The following is an 18,469-nucleotide window of genomic DNA, read 5'->3' as shown; positions in this document are numbered from 1 at the left end:
TGAAGCCTCCGCGGTGAGCTGAGATCGCAAAACTGCTGGCTATATATACATTTTGCTGCGTAGGCAGTAGCAAGTATAGTTAGGCGAAAACATCATCTTGTGTTTCTCCGTGGCCGCCGAGTGAAGCCTCAGCGGTGAGCTGAGATCGCAAAACTGCTGGCTATATATACATTTTGCTGCGTAGACAGTAGCAGGTATAGTTAGGCGAAAACATCATCTTGTGTTTCTCCGTGGCCGCCGATTGAAGCCTCCGCGGTGAGCTGAGATCGCAAAACTGCTGGCTATATATACATTTTGCTGCGTAGGCAGTAGCAAGTATAGTTAGGCGAAAACATCATCTTGTGTTTCTCCGTGGCCGCCGACTGAAGCCTCCGCGGTGAGCTGAGATCGCAAAACTGCTGGCTATATGTACGTTTTGCTGCGTAGGCAGTAGCAAGTATAGTTAGGCGAAAACATCATCTTGTGTTTCTCCGTGGCCGCCGATTGAAGCCTCCGCGGTGAGGTGAGATCGCAAAACTGCTGGCTATATATACATTTTGTTGCGTAGGCAGTAGCAAGTATAGTAGGCGAAAACATCATCTTGTGTTTCTCCGTGGCCGCCGACTGAAGCCTCCGCGGTGAGCTGAGATCGCAAAACTGCTGGCTATATATACATTTTGCTGCGTAGGCAGTAGCAAGTATAGTTAGGCGAAAACATCATCTTGTGTTTCTCCGTGGCCGCCGATTGAAGCCTCCGCGGTGAGGTGAGATCGCAAAACTGCTGGCTATATATACATTTTGCTGCGTAGACAGTAGCAAGTATAGTTAGGCGAAAACATCATCTTGTGTTTCTCCGTGGCCGCCGATTGAAGCCTCCGCGGTGAGCTGAGATCGCAAAACTGCTGGCTATATATACATTTTGCTGCGTAGACAGTAGCAAGTATAGTTAGGCGAAAACATCATCTTGTGTTTCTCCGTGGCCGCCGATTGAAGCCTCCGCGGTGCGGTGAGATCGCAAAACTGCTGGCTATATATACATTTTGCTGCGTAGGCAGTAGCAAGTATAGTTAGGCGAAAACATCATCTTGTGTTTTTCTGTGGCCGCCGACTGAAGCCTCCGCGGTGAGCTGAGATCGCAAAACTGCTGGCTATATATACATTTTGCTGCGTAGGCAGTAGCTAGTAGGCGAAAACATCATCCTGTGTTTCTCCGTGGCCGCCGAGTGAAGCCTCCGCGGTGAGCTGAGATCGCAAAACTGCTGGCTATATATACATTTTGCTGCGTAGGCAGTAGCTAGTAGGCGAAAACATCATCTTGTATTTCACCGTGGCCGCCGAGTGAAGCCTCCGCGGTGAGCTGAGATCGCAAAACTGCTGGCTATATATACATTTTGCTGCGTAGGCAGTAGCTAGTAGGCGAAAACATCATCTTGTGTTTCTCCGTGGCCGCCGAGTGAAGCCTCCGCGGTGAGCTGAGATCGCAAAACTGCTGGCTATATATACATTTTGCTGCGTAGGCAGTAGCTAGTAGGCGAAAACATCATCTTGTGTTTCTCCGTGGCCGCCGAGTGAAGCCTCCGCGGTGAGCTGAGATCGCAAAACTGCTGGCTATATATACATTTTGCTGCGTAGGCAGTAGCAAGTATAGTTAGGCGAAAACATCATCTTGTGTTTCTCCGTGGCCGCCGAGTGAAGCCTCAGCGGTGAGCTGAGATCGCAAAACTGCTGGCTATATATACATTTTGCTGCGTAGACAGTAGCAGGTATAGTTAGGCGAAAACATCATCTTGTGTTTCTCCGTGGCCGCCGATTGAAGCCTCCGCGGTGAGGTGAGATATCAAAACTGCTGGCTATATATACATTTTGCTGCGTAGGCAGTAGCAAGTATAGTAGGCGAAAACATCTTGTGTTTCTCCGTGGCCGCCGACTGAAGCCTCCGCGGTGAGCTGAGATCGCAAAACTGCTGGCTATATATGCATTTTGCTGCGTAGGCAGTAGCAAGTATAGTAGGCGAAAACATCATCTTGTGTTTCTCCGTGGCCGCCGACTGAAGCCTCCGCGGTGAGCTGAGATCGCAAAACTGCTGGCTATATATACATTTTGCTGCGTAGGCAGTAGCAAGTATAGTTAGGCGAAAACATCATCTTGTGTTTCTCCGTGGCCGCCGACTGAAGCCTCCGCGGTGAGCTGAGATCGCAAAACTGCTGGCTATATGTACATTTTGCTGCGTAGGCAGTAGCAAGTATAGTTGGGCAAAAACATCATCTTGTGTTTCTCCGTGGCCGCCGAGTGAAGCCTCCGCGGTGAGCTGAGATCGCAAAACTGCTGGCTATATATACATTTTGCTGCGTAGACAGTAGCAAGTATAGTTAGGCGAAAACATCATCTTGTGTTTCTCCGTGGCCGCCGACTGAAGCCTCCGCGGTGAGCTGAGATCGCAAAACTGCTGGCTATATATACATTTTGCTGCGTAGGCAGTAGCAAGTATAGTTAGGCGAAAACATCATCTTGTGTTTCTCCGTGGCCGCCGACTGAAGGCTCCGCGGTGAGCTGAGATCGCAAAACTGCTGGCTATATATACATTTTGCTGCGTAGGCAGTAGCAAGTATAGTTGGGCAAAAACATCATCTTGTGTTTCTCCGTGGCCGCCGAGTGAAGCCTCCGCGGTGAGCTGAGATCGCAAAACTGCTGGCTATATATACATTTTGCTGCGTAGACAGTAGCAAGTATAGTTAGGCGAAAACATCATCTTGTGTTTCTCCGTGGCCGCCGACTGAAGCCTCCGCGGTGAGCTGAACTGCTGGCTATATATACATTTTGCTGCGTAGGCAGTAGCAAGTATAGTTAGGCGAAAACATCATCTTGTGTTTCTCCGTGGCCGCCGATTGAAGCCTCCGCGGTGAGGTGAGATCGCAAAACTGCTGGCTATATATACATTTTGTTGCGTAGGCAGTAGCAAGTATAGTAGGCGAAAACATCATCTTGTGTTTCTCCGTGGCCGCCGACTGAAGCCTCCGCGGTGAGCTGAGATCGCAAAACTGCTGGCTATATATACATTTTGCTGCGTAGGCAGTAGCAAGTATAGTTAGGCGAAAACATCATCTTGTGTTTCTCCGTGGCCGCCGATTGAAGCCTCCGCGGTGAGGTGAGATCGCAAAACTGCTGGCTATATATACATTTTGCTGCGTAGACAGTAGCAAGTATAGTTAGGCGAAAACATCATCTTGTGTTTCTCCGTGGCCGCCGATTGAAGCCTCCGCGGTGAGCTGAGATCGCAAAACTGCTGGCTATATATACATTTTGCTGCGTAGACAGTAGCAAGTATAGTTAGGCGAAAACATCATCTTGTGTTTCTCCGTGGCCGCCGATTGAAGCCTCCGCGGTGCGGTGAGATCGCAAAACTGCTGGCTATATATACATTTTGCTGCGTAGGCAGTAGCAAGTATAGTTAGGCGAAAACATCATCTTGTGTTTTTCTGTGGCCGCCGACTGAAGCCTCCGCGGTGAGCTGAGATCGCAAAACTGCTGGCTATATATACATTTTGCTGCGTAGGCAGTAGCTAGTAGGCGAAAACATCATCCTGTGTTTCTCCGTGGCCGCCGAGTGAAGCCTCCGCGGTGAGCTGAGATCGCAAAACTGCTGGCTATATATACATTTTGCTGCGTAGGCAGTAGCTAGTAGGCGAAAACATCATCTTGTGTTTCTCCGTGGCCGCCGAGTGAAGCCTCCGCGGTGAGCTGAGATCGCAAAACTGCTGGCTATATATACATTTTGCTGCGTAGGCAGTAGCTAGTAGGCGAAAACATCATCTTGTGTTTCTCCGTGGCCGCCGAGTGAAGCCTCCGCGGTGAGCTGAGATCGCAAAACTGCTGGCTATATATACATTTTGCTGCGTAGGCAGTAGCTAGTAGGCGAAAACATCATCTTGTGTTTCTCCGTGGCCGCCGAGTGAAGCCTCCGCGGTGAGCTGAGATCGCAAAACTGCTGGCTATATATACATTTTGCTGCGTAGGCAGTAGCAAGTATAGTTAGGCGAAAACATCATCTTGTGTTTCTCCGTGGCCGCCGAGTGAAGCCTCAGCGGTGAGCTGAGATCGCAAAACTGCTGGCTATATATACATTTTGCTGCGTAGACAGTAGCAGGTATAGTTAGGCGAAAACATCATCTTGTGTTTCTCCGTGGCCGCCGATTGAAGCCTCCGCGGTGAGGTGAGATATCAAAACTGCTGGCTATATATACATTTTGCTGCGTAGGCAGTAGCAAGTATAGTAGGCGAAAACATCTTGTGTTTCTCCGTGGCCGCCGACTGAAGCCTCCGCGGTGAGCTGAGATCGCAAAACTGCTGGCTATATATGCATTTTGCTGCGTAGGCAGTAGCAAGTATAGTAGGCGAAAACATCATCTTGTGTTTCTCCGTGGCCGCCGACTGAAGCCTCCGCGGTGAGCTGAGATCGCAAAACTGCTGGCTATATATACATTTTGCTGCGTAGGCAGTAGCAAGTATAGTTAGGCGAAAACATCATCTTGTGTTTCTCCGTGGCCGCCGACTGAAGCCTCCGCGGTGAGCTGAGATCGCAAAACTGCTGGCTATATGTACATTTTGCTGCGTAGGCAGTAGCAAGTATAGTAGGCGAAAACATCATCTTGTGTTTCTCCGTGGCCGCCGACTGAAGCCTCCGCGGTGAGCTGAGATCGCAAAACTGCTGGCTATATATACATTTTGCTGCGTAGGCAGTAGCAAGTATAGTTAGGCGAAAACATCATCTTGTGTTTCTCCGTGGCCGCCGACTGAAGCCTCCGCGGTGAGCTGAGATCGCAAAACTGCTGGCTATATGTACGTTTTGCTGCGTAGGCAGTAGCAAGTATAGTTAGGCGAAAACATCATCTTGTGTTTCTCCGTGGCCGCCGACTGAAGCCTCTGCGGTGAGGTGAGATCGCAAAACTGCTGGCTATATATACATTTTGCTGCGTGGGCAGTAGCAAGTATAGTAGGCGAAAACATCATCTTACGTTTCTCCGTGGCCGCCGACTGAAGGCTCCGCGGTGAGCTGAGATCGCAAAACTGCTGGCTATATATACATTTTGCTGCGTAGGCAGTAGCAAGTATAGTTGGGCAAAAACATCATCTTGTGTTTCTCCGTGGCCGCCGAGTGAAGCCTCCGCGGTGAGCTGAGATCGCAAAACTGCTGGCTATATATACATTTTGCTGCGTAGACAGTAGCAAGTATAGTTAGGCGAAAACATCATCTTGTGTTTCTCCGTGGCCGCCGACTGAAGCCTCCGCGGTGAGCTGAACTGCTGGCTATATATACATTTTGCTGCGTAGGCAGTAGCAAGTATAGTTAGGCGAAAACATCATCTTGTGTTTCTCCGTGGCCGCCGATTGAAGCCTCCGCGGTGAGGTGAGATCGCAAAACTGCTGGCTATATATACATTTTGTTGCGTAGGCAGTAGCAAGTATAGTAGGCGAAAACATCATCTTGTGTTTCTCCGTGGCCGCCGACTGAAGCCTCCGCGGTGAGGTGAGATCGCAAAACTGCTGGCTATATATACATTTTGCTGCGTAGACAGTAGCAAGTATAGTTAGGCGAAAACATCATCTTGTGTTTCTCCGTGGCCGCCGATTGAAGCCTCCGCGGTGAGCTGAGATCGCAAAACTGCTGGCTATATATACATTTTGCTGCGTAGACAGTAGCAAGTATAGTTAGGCGAAAACATCATCTTGTGTTTCTCCGTGGCCGCCGATTGAAGCCTCCGCGGTGAGCTGAGATCGCAAAACTGCTGGCTATATATACATTTTGCTGCGTAGACAGTAGCAAGTATAGTTAGGCGAAAACATCATCTTGTGTTTCTCCGTGGCCGCCGATTGAAGCCTCCGCGGTGCGGTGAGATCGCAAAACTGCTGGCTATATATACATTTTGCTGCGTAGGCAGTAGCAAGTATAGTTAGGCGAAAACATCATCTTGTGTTTTTCTGTGGCCGCCGACTGAAGCCTCCGCGGTGAGCTGAGATCGCAAAACTGCTGGCTATATATACATTTTGCTGCGTTGACAGTAGCAAGTATAGTTAGGCGAAAACATCATCTTGTGTTTTTCTGTGGCCGCCGACTGAAGCCTCCGCGGTGAGCTGAGATCGCAAAACTGCTGGCTATATATACATTTTGCTGCGTAGGCAGTAGCTAGTAGGCGAAAACGACATCCTGTGTTTCTCCGTGGCCGCCGAGTGAAGCCTCCGCGGTGAGCTGAGATCGCAAAACTGCTGGCTATATATACATTTTGCTGCGTAGGCAGTAGCAAGTATAGTTAGGCGAAAACATCATCTTGTGTTTCTTCGTGGCCGCCGACTGAAGCCTCCGCGGTGAGCTGAGATCGCAAAAGTGCTGGCTATATATACATTTTGCTGCGTAGGCAGTAGCTAGTAGGCGAAAACATCATCTTGTGTTTCTCCGTGGCCGCCGAGTGAAGCCTCCGCGGTGAGCTGAGATCGCAAAACTGCTGGCTATATATACATTTTGCTGCGTAGGCAGTAGCAAGTATAGTTACGCGAAAACATCATCTTGTGTTTCTCCGTGGCCGCCGATTGAAGCCTCCGCGGTGAGGTGAGATCGCAAAACTGCTGGCTATATATACATTTTGCTGCGTAGACAGTAGCAAGTATAGTTAGGCGAAAACATCATCTTGTGTTTCTCCGTGGCCGCCGATTGAAGCCTCCGCGGTGAGCTGAGATCGCAAAACTGCTGGCTATATATACATTTTGCTGCGTAGACAGTAGCAAGTATAGTTAGGCGAAAACATCATCTTGTGTTTCTCCGTGGCCGCCGATTGAAGCCTCCGCGGTGCGGTGAGATCGCAAAACTGCTGGCTATATATACATTTTGCTGCGTAGGCAGTAGCAAATATAGTTAGGCGAAAACATCATCTTGTGTTTTTCTGTGGCCGCCGACTGAAGCCTCCGCGGTGAGCTGAGATCGCAAAACTGCTGGCTATATATACATTTTGCTGCGTAGGCAGTAGCTAGTAGGCGAAAACGACATCCTGTGTTTCTCCGTGGCCGCCGAGTGAAGCCTCCGCGGTGAGCTGAGATCGCAAAACTGCTGGCTATATATACATTTTGCTGCGTAGGCAGTAGCTAGTAGGCGAAAACATCATCTTGTGTTTCTCCGTGGCCGCCGAGTGAAGCCTCCGCGGTGAGCTGAGATCGCAAAACTGCTGGCTATATATACATTTTGCTGCGTAGGCAGTAGCTAGTAGGCGAAAACATCATCTTGTGTTTCTCCGTGGCCGCCGAGTGAAGCCTCCGCGGTGAGCTGAGATCGCAAAACTGCTGGCTATATATACATTTTGCTGCGTAGGCAGTAGCTAGTAGGCGAAAACATCATCTTGTGTTTCTCCGTGGCCGCCGAGTGAAGCCTCCGCGGTGAGCTGAGATCGCAAAACTGCTGGCTATATATACATTTTGCTGCGTAGGCAGTAGCAAGTATAGTTAGGCGAAAACATCATCTTGTGTTTCTCCGTGGCCGCCGAGTGAAGCCTCAGCGGTGAGCTGAGATCGCAAAACTGCTGGCTATATATACATTTTGCTGCGTAGACAGTAGCAGGTATAGTTAGGCGAAAACATCATCTTGTGTTTCTCCGTGGCCGCCGATTGAAGCCTCCGCGGTGAGGTGAGATCGCAAAACTGCTGGCTATATATACATTTTGCTGCGTAGGCAGTAGCAAGTATAGTAGGCGAAAACATCTTGTGTTTCTCCGTGGCCGCCGACTGAAGCCTCCGCGGTGAGCTGAGATCGCAAAACTGCTGGCTATATATGCATTTTGCTGCGTAGGCAGTAGCAAGTATAGTAGGCGAAAACATCATCTTGTGTTTCTCCGTGGCCGCCGACTGAAGCCTCCGCGGTGAGCTGAGATCGCAAAACTGCTGGCTATATATACATTTTGCTGCGTAGGCAGTAGCAAGTATAGTTAGGCGAAAACATCATCTTGTGTTTCTCCGTGGCCGCCGACTGAAGCCTCCGCGGTGAGCTGAGATCGCAAAACTGCTGGCTATATGTACATTTTGCTGCGTAGGCAGTAGCAAGTATAGTAGGCGAAAACATCATCTTGTGTTTCTCCGTGGCCGCCGACTGAAGCCTCCGCGGTGAGCTGAGATCGCAAAACTGCTGGCTATATATACATTTTGCTGCGTAGGCAGTAGCAAGTATAGTTAGGCGAAAACATCATCTTGTGTTTCTCCGTGGCCGCCGACTGAAGCCTCCGCGGTGAGCTGAGATCGCAAAACTGCTGGCTATATGTACGTTTTGCTGCGTAGGCAGTAGCAAGTATAGTTAGGCGAAAACATCATCTTGTGTTTCTCCGTGGCCGTCGACTGAAGCCTCTGCGGTGAGGTGAGATCGCAAAACTGCTGGCTATATATACATTTTGCTGCGTGGGCAGTAGCAAGTATAGTAGGCGAAAACATCATCTTACGTTTCTCCGTGGCCGCCGACTGAAGGCTCCGCGGTGAGCTGAGATCGCAAAACTGCTGGCTATATATACATTTTGCTGCGTAGGCAGTAGCAAGTATAGTTGGGCAAAAACATCATCTTGTGTTTCTCCGTGGCCGCCGAGTGAAGCCTCCGCGGTGAGCTGAGATCGCAAAACTGCTGGCTATATATACATTTTGCTGCGTAGACAGTAGCAAGAATAGTTAGGCGAAAACATCATCTTGTGTTTCTCCGTGGCCGCCGACTGAAGCCTCCGCGGTGAGCTGAACTGCTGGCTATATATACATTTTGCTGCGTAGGCAGTAGCAAGTATAGTTAGGCGAAAACATCATCTTGTGTTTCTCCGTGGCCGCCGATTGAAGCCTCCGCGGTGAGGTGAGATCGCAAAACTGCTGGCTATATATACATTTTGTTGCGTAGGCAGTAGCAAGTATAGTAGGCGAAAACATCATCTTGTGTTTCTCCGTGGCCGCCGACTGAAGCCTCCGCGGTGAGCTGAGATCGCAAAACTGCTGGCTATATATACATTTTGCTGCGTAGGCAGTAGCAAGTATAGTTAGGCGAAAACATCATCTTGTGTTTCTCCGTGGCCGCCGATTGAAGCCTCCGCGGTGAGGTGAGATCGCAAAACTGCTGGCTATATATACATTTTGCTGCGTAGACAGTAGCAAGTATAGTTAGGCGAAAACATCATCTTGTGTTTCTCCGTGGCCGCCGATTGAAGCCTCCGCGGTGAGCTGAGATCGCAAAACTGCTGGCTATATATACATTTTGCTGCGTAGACAGTAGCAAGTATAGTTAGGCGAAAACATCATCTTGTGTTTCTCCGTGGCCGCCGATTGAAGCCTCCGCGGTGCGGTGAGATCGCAAAACTGCTGGCTATATATACATTTTGCTGCGTAGGCAGTAGCAAGTATAGTTAGGCGAAAACATCATCTTGTGTTTTTCTGTGGCCGCCGACTGAAGCCTCCGCGGTGAGCTGAGATCGCAAAACTGCTGGCTATATATACATTTTGCTGCGTAGGCAGTAGCTAGTAGGCGAAAACATCATCCTGTGTTTCTCCGTGGCCGCCGAGTGAAGCCTCCGCGGTGAGCTGAGATCGCAAAACTGCTGGCTATATATACATTTTGCTGCGTAGGCAGTAGCTAGTAGGCGAAAACATCATCTTGTATTTCTCCGTGGCCGCCGAGTGAAGCCTCCGCGGTGAGCTGAGATCGCAAAACTGCTGGCTATATATACATTTTGCTGCGTAGGCAGTAGCTAGTAGGCGAAAACATCATCTTGTGTTTCTCCGTGGCCGCCGAGTGAAGCCTCCGCGGTGAGCTGAGATCGCAAAACTGCTGGCTATATATACATTTTGCTGCGTAGGCAGTAGCTAGTAGGCGAAAACATCATCTTGTGTTTCTCCGTGGCCGCCGAGTGAAGCCTCCGCGGTGAGCTGAGATCGCAAAACTGCTGGCTATATATACATTTTGCTGCGTAGGCAGTAGCAAGTATAGTTAGGCGAAAACATCATCTTGTGTTTCTCCGTGGCCGCCGAGTGAAGCCTCAGCGGTGAGCTGAGATCGCAAAACTGCTGGCTATATATACATTTTGCTGCGTAGACAGTAGCAGGTATAGTTAGGCGAAAACATCATCTTGTGTTTCTCCGTGGCCGCCGATTGAAGCCTCCGCGGTGAGGTGAGATATCAAAACTGCTGGCTATATATACATTTTGCTGCGTAGGCAGTAGCAAGTATAGTAGGCGAAAACATCTTGTGTTTCTCCGTGGCCGCCGACTGAAGCCTCCGCGGTGAGCTGAGATCGCAAAACTGCTGGCTATATATGCATTTTGCTGCGTAGGCAGTAGCAAGTATAGTAGGCGAAAACATCATCTTGTGTTTCTCCGTGGCCGCCGACTGAAGCCTCCGCGGTGAGCTGAGATCGCAAAACTGCTGGCTATATATACATTTTGCTGCGTAGGCAGTAGCAAGTATAGTTAGGCGAAAACATCATCTTGTGTTTCTCCGTGGCCGCCGACTGAAGCCTCCGCGGTGAGCTGAGATCGCAAAACTGCTGGCTATATGTACATTTTGCTGCGTAGGCAGTAGCAAGTATAGTAGGCGAAAACATCATCTTGTGTTTCTCCGTGGCCGCCGACTGAAGCCTCCGCGGTGAGCTGAGATCGCAAAACTGCTGGCTATATATACATTTTGCTGCGTAGGCAGTAGCAAGTATAGTTAGGCGAAAACATCATCTTGTGTTTCTCCGTGGCCGCCGACTGAAGGCTCCGCGGTGAGCTGAGATCGCAAAACTGCTGGCTATATATACATTTTGCTGCGTAGGCAGTAGCAAGTATAGTTGGGCAAAAACATCATCTTGTGTTTCTCCGTGGCCGCCGAGTGAAGCCTCCGCGGTGAGCTGAGATCGCAAAACTGCTGGCTATATATACATTTTGCTGCGTAGACAGTAGCAAGTATAGTTAGGCGAAAACATCATCTTGTGTTTCTCCGTGGCCGCCGACTGAAGCCTCCGCGGTGAGCTGAACTGCTGGCTATATATACATTTTGCTGCGTAGGCAGTAGCAAGTATAGTTAGGCGAAAACATCATCTTGTGTTTCTCCGTGGCCGCCGATTGAAGCCTCCGCGGTGAGGTGAGATCGCAAAACTGCTGGCTATATATACATTTTGTTGCGTAGGCAGTAGCAAGTATAGTAGGCGAAAACATCATCTTGTGTTTCTCCGTGGCCGCCGACTGAAGCCTCCGCGGTGAGCTGAGATCGCAAAACTGCTGGCTATATATACATTTTGCTGCGTAGGCAGTAGCAAGTATAGTTAGGCGAAAACATCATCTTGTGTTTCTCCGTGGCCGCCGATTGAAGCCTCCGCGGTGAGGTGAGATCGCAAAACTGCTGGCTATATATACATTTTGCTGCGTAGACAGTAGCAAGTATAGTTAGGCGAAAACATCATCTTGTGTTTCTCCGTGGCCGCCGATTGAAGCCTCCGCGGTGAGCTGAGATCGCAAAACTGCTGGCTATATATACATTTTGCTGCGTAGACAGTAGCAAGTATAGTTAGGCGAAAACATCATCTTGTGTTTCTCCGTGGCCGCCGATTGAAGCCTCCGCGGTGCGGTGAGATCGCAAAACTGCTGGCTATATATACATTTTGCTGCGTAGGCAGTAGCAAGTATAGTTAGGCGAAAACATCATCTTGTGTTTTTCTGTGGCCGCCGACTGAAGCCTCCGCGGTGAGCTGAGATCGCAAAACTGCTGGCTATATATACATTTTGCTGCGTAGGCAGTAGCTAGTAGGCGAAAACATCATCCTGTGTTTCTCCGTGGCCGCCGAGTGAAGCCTCCGCGGTGAGCTGAGATCGCAAAACTGCTGGCTATATATACATTTTGCTGCGTAGGCAGTAGCTAGTAGGCGAAAACATCATCTTGTGTTTCTCCGTGGCCGCCGAGTGAAGCCTCCGCGGTGAGCTGAGATCGCAAAACTGCTGGCTATATATACATTTTGCTGCGTAGGCAGTAGCTAGTAGGCGAAAACATCATCTTGTGTTTCTCCGTGGCCGCCGAGTGAAGCCTCCGCGGTGAGCTGAGATCGCAAAACTGCTGGCTATATATACATTTTGCTGCGTAGGCAGTAGCTAGTAGGCGAAAACATCATCTTGTGTTTCTCCGTGGCCGCCGAGTGAAGCCTCCGCGGTGAGCTGAGATCGCAAAACTGCTGGCTATATATACATTTTGCTGCGTAGGCAGTAGCAAGTATAGTTAGGCGAAAACATCATCTTGTGTTTCTCCGTGGCCGCCGAGTGAAGCCTCAGCGGTGAGCTGAGATCGCAAAACTGCTGGCTATATATACATTTTGCTGCGTAGACAGTAGCAGGTATAGTTAGGCGAAAACATCATCTTGTGTTTCTCCGTGGCCGCCGATTGAAGCCTCCGCGGTGAGGTGAGATATCAAAACTGCTGGCTATATATACATTTTGCTGCGTAGGCAGTAGCAAGTATAGTAGGCGAAAACATCTTGTGTTTCTCCGTGGCCGCCGACTGAAGCCTCCGCGGTGAGCTGAGATCGCAAAACTGCTGGCTATATATGCATTTTGCTGCGTAGGCAGTAGCAAGTATAGTAGGCGAAAACATCATCTTGTGTTTCTCCGTGGCCGCCGACTGAAGCCTCCGCGGTGAGCTGAGATCGCAAAACTGCTGGCTATATATACATTTTGCTGCGTAGGCAGTAGCAAGTATAGTTAGGCGAAAACATCATCTTGTGTTTCTCCGTGGCCGCCGACTGAAGCCTCCGCGGTGAGCTGAGATCGCAAAACTGCTGGCTATATGTACATTTTGCTGCGTAGGCAGTAGCAAGTATAGTAGGCGAAAACATCATCTTGTGTTTCTCCGTGGCCGCCGACTGAAGCCTCCGCGGTGAGCTGAGATCGCAAAACTGCTGGCTATATATACATTTTGCTGCGTAGGCAGTAGCAAGTATAGTTAGGCGAAAACATCATCTTGTGTTTCTCCGTGGCCGCCGACTGAAGCCTCCGCGGTGAGCTGAGATCGCAAAACTGCTGGCTATATGTACGTTTTGCTGCGTAGGCAGTAGCAAGTATAGTTAGGCGAAAACATCATCTTGTGTTTCTCCGTGGCCGCCGATTGAAGCCTCCGCGGTGAGGTGAGATCGCAAAACTGCTGGCTATATATACATTTTGTTGCGTAGGCAGTAGCAAGTATAGTAGGCGAAAACATCATCTTGTGTTTCTCCGTGGCCGCCGACTGAAGCCTCCGCGGTGAGCTGAGATCGCAAAACTGCTGGCTATATATACATTTTGCTGCGTAGGCAGTAGCAAGTATAGTTAGGCGAAAACATCATCTTGTGTTTCTCCGTGGCCGCCGATTGAAGCCTCCGCGGTGAGGTGAGATCGCAAAACTGCTGGCTATATATACATTTTGCTGCGTAGACAGTAGCAAGTATAGTTAGGCGAAAACATCATCTTGTGTTTCTCCGTGGCCGCCGATTGAAGCCTCCGCGGTGAGCTGAGATCGCAAAACTGCTGGCTATATATACATTTTGCTGCGTAGACAGTAGCAAGTATAGTTAGGCGAAAACATCATCTTGTGTTTCTCCGTGGCCGCCGATTGAAGCCTCCGCGGTGCGGTGAGATCGCAAAACTGCTGGCTATATATACATTTTGCTGCGTAGGCAGTAGCAAGTATAGTTAGGCGAAAACATCATCTTGTGTTTTTCTGTGGCCGCCGACTGAAGCCTCCGCGGTGAGCTGAGATCGCAAAACTGCTGGCTATATATACATTTTGCTGCGTAGGCAGTAGCTAGTAGGCGAAAACATCATCCTGTGTTTCTCCGTGGCCGCCGAGTGAAGCCTCCGCGGTGAGCTGAGATCGCAAAACTGCTGGCTATATATACATTTTGCTGCGTAGGCAGTAGCTAGTAGGCGAAAACATCATCTTGTATTTCTCCGTGGCCGCCGAGTGAAGCCTCCGCGGTGAGCTGAGATCGCAAAACTGCTGGCTATATATACATTTTGCTGCGTAGGCAGTAGCTAGTAGGCGAAAACATCATCTTGTGTTTCTCCGTGGCCGCCGAGTGAAGCCTCCGCGGTGAGCTGAGATCGCAAAACTGCTGGCTATATATACATTTTGCTGCGTAGGCAGTAGCTAGTAGGCGAAAACATCATCTTGTGTTTCTCCGTGGCCGCCGAGTGAAGCCTCCGCGGTGAGCTGAGATCGCAAAACTGCTGGCTATATATACATTTTGCTGCGTAGGCAGTAGCAAGTATAGTTAGGCGAAAACATCATCTTGTGTTTCTCCGTGGCCGCCGAGTGAAGCCTCAGCGGTGAGCTGAGATCGCAAAACTGCTGGCTATATATACATTTTGCTGCGTAGACAGTAGCAGGTATAGTTAGGCGAAAACATCATCTTGTGTTTCTCCGTGGCCGCCGATTGAAGCCTCCGCGGTGAGGTGAGATATCAAAACTGCTGGCTATATATACATTTTGCTGCGTAGGCAGTAGCAAGTATAGTAGGCGAAAACATCTTGTGTTTCTCCGTGGCCGCCGACTGAAGCCTCCGCGGTGAGCTGAGATCGCAAAACTGCTGGCTATATATGCATTTTGCTGCGTAGGCAGTAGCAAGTATAGTAGGCGAAAACATCATCTTGTGTTTCTCCGTGGCCGCCGACTGAAGCCTCCGCGGTGAGCTGAGATCGCAAAACTGCTGGCTATATATACATTTTGCTGCGTAGGCAGTAGCAAGTATAGTTAGGCGAAAACATCATCTTGTGTTTCTCCGTGGCCGCCGACTGAAGCCTCCGCGGTGAGCTGAGATCGCAAAACTGCTGGCTATATGTACATTTTGCTGCGTAGGCAGTAGCAAGTATAGTAGGCGAAAACATCATCTTGTGTTTCTCCGTGGCCGCCGACTGAAGCCTCCGCGGTGAGCTGAGATCGCAAAACTGCTGGCTATATATACATTTTGCTGCGTAGGCAGTAGCAAGTATAGTTAGGCGAAAACATCATCTTGTGTTTCTCCGTGGCCGCCGACTGAAGGCTCCGCGGTGAGCTGAGATCGCAAAACTGCTGGCTATATATACATTTTGCTGCGTAGGCAGTAGCAAGTATAGTTGGGCAAAAACATCATCTTGTGTTTCTCCGTGGCCGCCGAGTGAAGCCTCCGCGGTGAGCTGAGATCGCAAAACTGCTGGCTATATATACATTTTGCTGCGTAGACAGTAGCAAGTATAGTTAGGCGAAAACATCATCTTGTGTTTCTCCGTGGCCGCCGACTGAAGCCTCCGCGGTGAGCTGAACTGCTGGCTATATATACATTTTGCTGCGTAGGCAGTAGCAAGTATAGTTAGGCGAAAACATCATCTTGTGTTTCTCCGTGGCCGCCGATTGAAGCCTCCGCGGTGAGGTGAGATCGCAAAACTGCTGGCTATATATACATTTTGTTGCGTAGGCAGTAGCAAGTATAGTAGGCGAAAACATCATCTTGTGTTTCTCCGTGGCCGCCGACTGAAGCCTCCGCGGTGAGCTGAGATCGCAAAACTGCTGGCTATATATACATTTTGCTGCGTAGGCAGTAGCAAGTATAGTTAGGCGAAAACATCATCTTGTGTTTCTCCGTGGCCGCCGATTGAAGCCTCCGCGGTGAGGTGAGATCGCAAAACTGCTGGCTATATATACATTTTGCTGCGTAGACAGTAGCAAGTATAGTTAGGCGAAAACATCATCTTGTGTTTCTCCGTGGCCGCCGATTGAAGCCTCCGCGGTGAGCTGAGATCGCAAAACTGCTGGCTATATATACATTTTGCTGCGTAGACAGTAGCAAGTATAGTTAGGCGAAAACATCATCTTGTGTTTCTCCGTGGCCGCCGATTGAAGCCTCCGCGGTGCGGTGAGATCGCAAAACTGCTGGCTATATATACATTTTGCTGCGTAGGCAGTAGCAAGTATAGTTAGGCGAAAACATCATCTTGTGTTTTTCTGTGGCCGCCGACTGAAGCCTCCGCGGTGAGCTGAGATCGCAAAACTGCTGGCTATATATACATTTTGCTGCGTAGGCAGTAGCTAGTAGGCGAAAACATCATCCTGTGTTTCTCCGTGGCCGCCGAGTGAAGCCTCCGCGGTGAGCTGAGATCGCAAAACTGCTGGCTATATATACATTTTGCTGCGTAGGCAGTAGCTAGTAGGCGAAAACATCATCTTGTGTTTCTCCGTGGCCGCCGAGTGAAGCCTCCGCGGTGAGCTGAGATCGCAAAACTGCTGGCTATATATACATTTTGCTGCGTAGGCAGTAGCTAGTAGGCGAAAACATCATCTTGTGTTTCTCCGTGGCCGCCGAGTGAAGCCTCCGCGGTGAGCTGAGATCGCAAAACTGCTGGCTATATATACATTTTGCTGCGTAGGCAGTAGCTAGTAGGCGAAAACATCATCTTGTGTTTCTCCGTGGCCGCCGAGTGAAGCCTCCGCGGTGAGCTGAGATCGCAAAACTGCTGGCTATATATACATTTTGCTGCGTAGGCAGTAGCAAGTATAGTTAGGCGAAAACATCATCTTGTGTTTCTCCGTGGCCGCCGAGTGAAGCCTCAGCGGTGAGCTGAGATCGCAAAACTGCTGGCTATATATACATTTTGCTGCGTAGACAGTAGCAGGTATAGTTAGGCGAAAACATCATCTTGTGTTTTTCCGTGGCCGCCGATTGAAGCCTCCGCGGTGAGGTGAGATATCAAAACTGCTGGCTATATATACATTTTGCTGCGTAGGCAGTAGCAAGTATAGTAGGCGAAAACATCTTGTGTTTCTCCGTGGCCGCCGACTGAAGCCTCCGCGGTGAGCTGAGATCGCAAAACTGCTGGCTATATATACATTTTGCTGCGTAGGCAGTAGCAAGTATAGTTAGGCGAAAACATCATCTTGTGTTTCTCCGTGGCCGCCGACTGAAGCCTCCGCGGTGAGCTGAGATCGCAAAACTGCTGGCTATATGTACGTTTTGCTGCGTAGGCAGTAGCAAGTATAGTTAGGCGAAAACATCATCTTGTGTTTCTCCGTGGCCGCCGATTGAAGCCTCCGCGGTGAGGTGAGATCGCAAAACTGCTGGCTATATATACATTTTGTTGCGTAGGCAGTAGCAAGTATAGTAGGCGAAAACATCATCTTGTGTTTCTCCGTGGCCGCCGACTGAAGCCTCCGCGGTGAGCTGAGATCGCAAAACTGCTGGCTATATATACATTTTGCTGCGTAGGCAGTAGCAAGTATAGTTAGGCGAAAACATCATCTTGTGTTTCTCCGTGGCCGCCGATTGAAGCCTCCGCGGTGAGGTGAGATCGCAAAACTGCTGGCTATATATACATTTTGCTGCGTAGACAGTAGCAAGTATAGTTAGGCGAAAACATCATCTTGTGTTTCTCCGTGGCCGCCGATTGAAGCCTCCGCGGTGAGCTGAGATCGCAAAACTGCTGGCTATATATACATTTTGCTGCGTAGACAGTAGCAAGTATAGTTAGGCGAAAACATCATCTTGTGTTTCTCCGTGGCCGCCGATTGAAGCCTCCGCGGTGCGGTGAGATCGCAAAACTGCTGGCTATATATACATTTTGCTGCGTAGGCAGTAGCAAGTATAGTTAGGCGAAAACATCATCTTGTGTTTTTCTGTGGCCGCCGACTGAAGCCTCCGCGGTGAGCTGAGATCGCAAAACTGCTGGCTATATATACATTTTGCTGCGTAGGCAGTAGCTAGTAGGCGAAAACATCATCCTGTGTTTCTCCGTGGCCGCCGAGTGAAGCCTCCGCGGTGAGCTGAGATCGCAAAACTGCTGGCTATATATACATTTTGCTGCGTAGGCAGTAGCTAGTAGGCGAAAACATCATCTTGTATTTCTCCGTGGCCGCCGAGTGAAGCCTCCGCGGTGAGCTGAGATCGCAAAACTGCTGGCTATATATACATTTTGCTGCGTAGGCAGTAGCTAGTAGGCGAAAACATCATCTTGTGTTTCTCCGTGGCCGCCGAGTGAAGCCTCCGCGGTGAGCTGAGATCGCAAAACTGCTGGCTATATATACATTTTGCTGCGTAGGCAGTAGCTAGTAGGCGAAAACATCATCTTGTGTTTCTCCGTGGCCGCCGAGTGAAGCCTCCGCGGTGAGCTGAGATCGCAAAACTGCTGGCTATATATACATTTTGCTGCGTAGGCAGTAGCAAGTATAGTTAGGCGAAAACATCATCTTGTGTTTCTCCGTGGCCGCCGAGTGAAGCCTCAGCGGTGAGCTGAGATCGCAAAACTGCTGGCTATATATACATTTTGCTGCGTAGACAGTAGCAGGTATAGTTAGGCGAAAACATCATCTTGTGTTTCTCCGTGGCCGCCGATTGAAGCCTCCGCGGTGAGGTGAGATATCAAAACTGCTGGCTATATATACATTTTGCTGCGTAGGCAGTAGCAAGTATAGTAGGCGAAAACATCTTGTGTTTCTCCGTGGCCGCCGACTGAAGCCTCCGCGGTG

Source organism: Amblyomma maculatum, chromosome 1 (assembly GCF_055883805.1).
Source record: "Amblyomma maculatum isolate TAMU_Amacu chromosome 1, ASM5588380v1, whole genome shotgun sequence".
NCBI lineage: Eukaryota > Metazoa > Arthropoda > Arachnida > Ixodida > Ixodidae > Amblyomma > Amblyomma maculatum.
Note: the sequence above shows the minus strand (reverse complement) of the source record.